This window comes from Myotis myotis, unplaced genomic scaffold, assembly GCF_014108235.1.
Source record: "Myotis myotis isolate mMyoMyo1 unplaced genomic scaffold, mMyoMyo1.p scaffold_m19_p_4, whole genome shotgun sequence".
NCBI lineage: Eukaryota > Metazoa > Chordata > Mammalia > Chiroptera > Vespertilionidae > Myotis > Myotis myotis.
This window is the reverse complement of record NW_023416346.1, coordinates 74,402,939-74,409,947: the sequence shown is the minus strand read 5'-3', so window position 1 is coordinate 74,409,947 and position 7,009 is coordinate 74,402,939. Positions and strand designations below refer to the sequence as shown.

Genomic DNA, 7,009 nt, shown 5'->3' with positions numbered 1-7,009 from the left:
GAGGCAGCTGTCAGCTCTGAGCTCTTCCCAGCTGGAAAGGCCCCTCTGGGGGAGGGGAGCAGCCAACAAGGATTTCAGTGGCATTGTGGGCTCAGTGGGGTCTCCTAGGCCTCAGTGGGCCCACAGAGGGAGCATACCTTCCCCTGAGCAAGTACCGTGGCATGATGTGTTCGTTTGACTTGGGAACTGGGGGGCTGGGGAATATCCGGGGTCTCATGAGGTGTGTGCGTGCTGGCATGTGTGTGTGTGTGTGTGTGTGTGTGTGTGTGTGTGTGTGTGTTCGCATGTGAGTGTGTGAGAGGATATTCACGGGGCAAGAGGGAACCAGTACAGGGGGTCTTTGGGGTCCTTGTAAATGGCCACAGATGGCAAACAAAGCCCCACCTGTCTGCTAGACAATGAGGAGTGCTGGCCTTCCTCCCATGACCAGATCACCTGCCACTAAGGACCTGGCCTCTGCCCTGGCTGGATTGGGTATGTGTGGCCTGAAGGAACACACCCTGGGTTTGGCCCCAGAGACCTTGAGCTGGGGGATGGGAGCCCTGGCTGTAGTGTGCCCGGCCCCCAAGGGTGCCGGTTTGAGGTTTTGGCTTGCTCCTTTGGGAACGGAAAAGAAAGAAGGAGAGAGAGGAGGAGACCAAACAGGAGTAGGAGACAGAGGTAGCACGAGAGAGATCTGGAATGCTTTTGTGTTAGGGTGCCTCTGCTGCTGCTGTCTGTGCTGGAGGTGGGGCTCCTCGGGCAGGGGCGTCTACTTTGGAGAAATTCATCTCCAGAATTTGCCGCTGTAAGTGCCGCACCCACTCCTCTTGGATGGAAAGAGGTCCCTGGAATTCCACCTCACAGAACCTGCACTTGAGGGTATAGATGTTGCCGACGAACTTAACCAATGATGTCTGGGGGGGGGGGTGGAGGGGGGGGGACGAGGCACCAAGGAGCGGACTGGATGAACCCGGGGTGAGGGTTGCCGCACCTCCTCCAGCTTCTGCTGCAGGTCATTGGGCTCCTCTCCCCCCCGCCACAGAGGTATCTGCAGGGCGGGCTTGTCAGCGCTCAAATTTGTTGATGTTCTGATGCTGGTGCTCCTCGGCTTTCACAGTGCCTGGTGGGCTGGCTGCCAAAGGCCGCTCACCACTGTCGGCTGCCCGGCCAGCCTCTGACCCTGGCTCACCTCCAGCACTGTAGCTCACCACCTACAGGCCCTCAGGTGCCAGCCCCAGGTGTGACCGCTTGTCGCTCTCGAGGCCATGGCCAGCGTTTCAGAACTTCTTGGTGAAGGGGCGGCCACCCTGGATGTAGCTGTGGTAGGTCCTACCTTCTGGGGCCGGTGCTTGATCCACTCACTCAGCGTCTCAATCGGTGAGCCATTCACGCACCACTCAGTCACACCGAACTGCTGCAGATGCGCCCGAGCATGGCTGGCCAGGGCCTTGCAGTTTTCGAAGTAAAGGCCATATAGCTCACAGCAGTCCTCGTGGAGGAGTGGGAGGTCTTCTCGTGAAGGGTCTTTGCCTTGAAGGGCAGTTCAGTCTGGATGTAGGTCTTGGCCTTGACCTCTGCAGAGAGGAAGCGAACCTCCTGCAGGGGTCGCTTGGCTGCCACTGAGCCCAGGTAGCTGGTGGCTGAGGGCTTGGCACCTGTGATGGGTGCCAGGTTGAGCTCACAGGGTACCTGGGCCAGCCAAGCTCCTGGTTTGCCTGGGACCCTCAGATGGGTGTAGCTCCCCCTGAAGGGCCCCTGGCAGCATCTCACACTTGATCTCCACATGCATTTGTTTGAGCTTCAGCTTCTTGGTCAGGGAGGGTGAAGTCAGGCCTGAGAACATCTTTCGGGCCATGGGAGGAGGAGAAGCAGTTGGTGAATGGCCCAGGGGGCTGCCTGGTGGTGGTGGCAACTTCTTGGCCAGGGGCGAGAGGTGAAGGTCTGCAGGGCTGCTGGCTTCCAGCGAGCTGCCAAGACCTCCGCTGCCCACCACATTGGCCAAGGCTTTTGGACTATGTCCTGGTGAATTGAGGGGTCCTCCAGGCCGGGACTGAGTCTGCCTCTTGAGGATCTCCCGCAGTGTGTCGGTGGAAGAGCCATTGACATACCACTCAGTTACAGCCATCTGCTGCAAGTGGGAGCGTGCGTGGCTGGAAAGACCCTTTCGGTTCTTGAAGAACTCACCACAGAACTCGCAGCAGATATCCCGGACTGGTTCTGGGCCTGAGGAGAGGTTGAGAGGAGACGGCTCCACATCAGAGGCCCAGAAAATGCCAGCGGCTGCAGTGGCCAAGAGGTCCTGCTTCCCCCAGGGGCTGGCCATACCCACAACCTTCAGCTTGGCCTTCTTGGCTGGTGATGGGGAGGGGAACAAGGAGAGGGCCGTGGAGGTGGGAGGAGGCCGCCCCAGCTGGGCCAGCATGCTGCACCCGAGTGGGAGGCGATTCTGGATGCCGACCCTCCTGATGAGCCTGTGGAGCATGGGGGATCCCTTGGCATCTGGTCGCTGATGCCCAGGTGGCGCAGGTGGGTGTGGGCTTGGCTGGACAGGCCCTGCGGGTCTCAAACCAGGCACTGCACAGCTGGCAGTCCAGCTCTCTGCCCACGTCACTATCTAAAGTGAGGTTCAGGGGCCCCTTGTCCTCAGACTAAGGCCAATGTGCCTTTGGGGAGGCCGGCTGGCTGGGGGCTCAGGGACAGCTGGGGGCTCTTGTCCTCAGGATTCTTGGGTATAGGGGAGCCTTCCAGGGCCCGTGGTGCCTTCTTAAGGAGTGGGGAGCTGGGTGGGTGAGCCAGGCCCTTGGCTGAGAAGCTAGGAGGTGACTTGATGGCCTTGTTGATAGCAGGGGCATCCAGGGGCTTGGCCAAGGTGAGCAGGCTCTATTGGGGGGCCCCAGTGACCACCTCCTTCGGGGAGCTGGACTTCTTAGTCAGGCCCAGGGGCAGCCCAAGGGGTGTGTCAGGCAAGCCCTTCTGCTTCACGAGCTCGTAGAGGAGGTCAATGAGGGCACCACTGCTCTCAGACTCGGCCACACCCAGCTGCTGCAGTTGGGAGCATGCATGGCTGGACAGGCCTTTGCATGTCTCAAAGCAGGCACCACAGACCTCGCAGGTGGTCAGGCTCTGGGCCTTGAGGTCTGACAGCTCTTGCTTGCTGCCATGAGAAACCTCTGCAGCCACTTTGCTGCTCAGCTGATTGGCCACCTGCTCCAGGGGCCTGGGAGCAGGTAGGCTCTTCCTGGGGAGTTGAGGGGGGCCCAGGTCCATGGCCACCATGGTGTTTTCTTCAGAATCCAGGCCCAGCGCGGGCACAGGTGCAGGCCTGGGCCCCGGTTCCGACTCGGCCTTGGGCCCATCCCGCGGTGGCGGCAGCGGCAGCGGCGGGGGTGGGGTTGGCGGCTGCAGCGCGGGGAGGGCCCCCGGGCCCAGGCTCAGGGGGCCAGGTGCATGACGCCCCCACGGGCGCACGCTCCCGGACACCTCCATGGTGTTTTTTATTGAAGCTATATCACTCTTTATTTTGTCTTGATTCTTACATAAGTTGTTGATTTTTTTTCATCCACCTGGTTTCTGTACTGTGTGACCCTTATTCTGAATTCTTTTTCTGACATATTGCATGCCTCCTTTTCACTTAGCTGCTTTTCTGGTGATTGTCCTTTTCTTTCCTTTGGGGGTTTCTTTGTCTCTCCATTTTTGGTCTCGCTGAAGAATTTAGGTGTTGAGTCGTGCAGGTGCTGCTCCTCAGGAGGCAGCAGGTCCTCAGGCGGCAGCTGTTTCTTGGGTGTTTGCGGCAGCAGCTGCTCCCTATTTATTGGTGGTCCTATGATGTATGCTGCTCACAGGAGTGGTGGCTCCTCTGGCTGGCTGGGGCAGGTTGCTTGCACAGTTGCTGCATCTCGGACGGGGGCAGACTGCTCACAGGGCTGCTGCTCCTTGGATGGGGCAGGCTGTGCATGGCTGCTGCTCCTCATATGGGGGTGGGGAGATCACATAGTTGCTGCTTCTCAGACGGACATGGGCTGCTTGCATGGCTGTTGCTTCTCATACAGGGGCAGGCTGCTCATGGGGCTGTTGCTCCTCGGATGGGGGTGGGCTCCTCACATGGCTGCTTCTCACATGGTTGCAGTGCCCTGTGCTAAAGTGTTGGGCCAGCCAGTGTGGAGCATGCTTCAGAACTCACAGGAGCCCACACCCTGGGTGGCTGGATTCTTGGTGACCATGGGACCACAGCTGGGCCAGCAGGTCCCTTGCAAGGGTGTTATCTGAGAGCACCCTGGGTAGAGGTGAAGCTGGGCTCCCAGTCTCAGCAGCTCTTCCCTTAAAAAATGTGCAGCCTCTGTGGAAATGCTGGCCACTCTGAGACTGTTTGCAACGGTAGCAGAGGTTGCCTGGTTAGGCGAGCATGGTCAGCCTGCCTCCAAAGTCTTGTGGGATCTAACTGTGCTACACACACACACACACACACACACACACACACAACCACCACCACCACACTTCCACACACTCCTCTTTTGCTCCCTCACTCACTTACACTCTTCCCTCACTGCCACCTTCTTCCTGCCTCTGTAGTTGGGTCTGAAGTGTTATTGACTCGGTCATGGATGGAGTCTCCTCTCCGGGTGTCTGGTTATGTTGCTCGCTCTCTACCGCATTGGCCTAATAGGATAAAATTCACCTCAACAAGACATGACACAAAGGGAGCAAAACATGAATGTACTCATGGCACCAATAACCTCAATATAGGTGACCACGAGAGAAAAGAGAATTAGGGGAGAGAAAAGAGAGCACAAGTGATATCAAAGAGATAAAAAATGGTATGAGATAAAAGGAAAAGAAGAAAAAGGAAGAAAAAGGAAAAAAAAATATATGGGGAGAAAATGCCAGAGTCCAAACAGATAATCCAACACATACAGCCACCAAATACCCAGGAAAGAGGGTGGGGGCAGAATCTTATACAGAAAGTAAGGTTAAGGAATTAGATGAATATGCAGAGGACCTCAATTCACTATAGAGGAAGTAGAAAGAGAATGGGTGGATAAGAAGAAAGAGAAAGAGAAGAAAAAAATAATAAAAAAATAATTTTAAAAAATAGGATAAAATTAAAAATTAGAATGATGAAAATAATGCAAAAAGAAATAGTAAATAAAGAAACAAATAAAAAAGGAAAATAAAGAAAAAAGACAAAATAATAATAAAGTAAAATAAAATAAAAATAAAAATTGAGGGCTGGTTTAAAATCCCACTCATCTGTACTGTCGGCTGCTTCTCAGTTTCCTGTTGCTGGGACTGAAGGTCTCTCTTTAGGCCAGTCCCTGTGGGCTCTTAGGGACTATTCAGATTATTTTTTTGTATCTTTTGTACCACTCAGGGTGTAGCCTGGGTGTGGCTATATTGGTTCCCTGGAGACTGCAGGGAGACTGCTATCTCTTCAGGAGAAAATGATGCCTAGGTCTGACACATCAAGTATGACTAAGTGCCAGGCTTGCGGCCACCTGTCCCCTACCCTCTCCTCTCCCTGGCTTCTCCCCAGACTCCACAAGTCTGCACCTCCTCCTGCACCTCAGCCATGGGTGAGTGTCTGTATTTGAAAGGTCCTAAGAACTAGATTCAACGAACAAAAGCAAAGACCAAAAAGGGGAAAGAGCTGTACCACTGCAAGCCCCTCTATCCCCAGCACGGTGCAGCTTGGGCAGCGGTCCAGGCTGCCCCCTCTCTGCTCAGTCTCTGTTGGCTGTGAACCCAGATCTAGAATCCACTGCCACAAGCAGTCCTGTGGACCTCCTTTCCACAGTCAGACACTACGCCTGTCCCAAGGTGCCATGTGGTTTCCCTCTCACCCTCTGGGCTTGGAGGTCTTGCAGTTCTCTCCATCCAAGATCCCTGATTTTACCATTCTCCAGGTGTCCTGTGTCCTTCCCAGCTGCAAATTGGCTCACCAGCTGTGTCTACTTTGCCAATTTGGGTGGATGTTATTGGATTTATTTGCTAATTCTTTCTGCTCCAGGACAAGGGTTGGGACATTTCTGTCTATTCTGCCACCATTTTGTCTTTCCTTTAAGCATTTCTTGCAGTGCTGGTTTGGTGGTGATAAACTCCTTTAGTTGTTTGTTGTTTTTGTTTGTTTGTTTGTCTTGGAAGCTCTTTACTTCACGATCTATTTTAAATTATAGCCTTGCTAGATATAGTAATCTGGTTTTAATTCCTTGCTTTCCATTATCTTGAGTACTTCATGCCATTCCCTTCTAGCCTGTAGAATTTCTGACGAGTAATCAGGTGTCAGCCTTAAGGAAGCTTCTTTGTAGGTAACAGTTTGGTTTTCTCTTGCTGTCTCTAAGAGTCTCCTTTTGTCTTTAGTTTGTGGCTTTTTAACTATGATGTTTCTAGGTGTGGGCTTGTTTGGGTTCTTCTTGCTTGGGACTCTTTGTGCCTCCAGAAGTTGAGTGACTTTTTCCTTCACCAAGTTACAGAAGGTTTCTGGCATTTCTTCAAACATGGGCTCTCTCTCTCTCTCTCTCTCTCTCTCTCTCTCTCTCTCTCTCTTCTTTACTCACTTTCTTTCTCTTCTGGCACTTCTATTATGGGAATATTGTTATATTTCGTGATGTCCCACAGCTCCCTTGATCTGTTTTCCTATTTTTTTTCTTTTTATGGCTTCCCTGATTATTTTTTTCTTTCTACCCGGTCTTCTAATTTCCTGATCTGATCCTTGACTTCCCCTAATCTGTTGTGTATTCCTTCCACTGTGTTCTTTATTAGTGCTATGTCATTCTGCATAGTTACTATATCTTTTCTCATGCTATTGACCATTATTGCCATCATTAAGCTGAACTCTATGTCTGATAAATACCTTAACTCAATTTCATTTAGTTCATCTTCTGGAGAATTTTCTTGCTCTTCCATTTGAACCTTATTATTTTGGCTCTCCATTTTGGTGCCTGTTTGGGTTTGTGTCTGTGTATTAGGTAGATCTGTTATGCCTCCCAATCTCTCATGCAGGACAATGTCAGATACTGTTTATGACTGTCCC

At 52.8% G+C, this 7,009-nt stretch overlaps 1 pseudogene; it reads right to left on the bottom strand.

The window, feature by feature from the left end:
• Positions 1 to 692: 692 nt before the first annotated feature.
• Positions 693 to 3,468, bottom strand: LOC118653474 (annotated as a pseudogene).
• Positions 3,469 to 7,009: the final 3,541 nt, after the last annotated feature.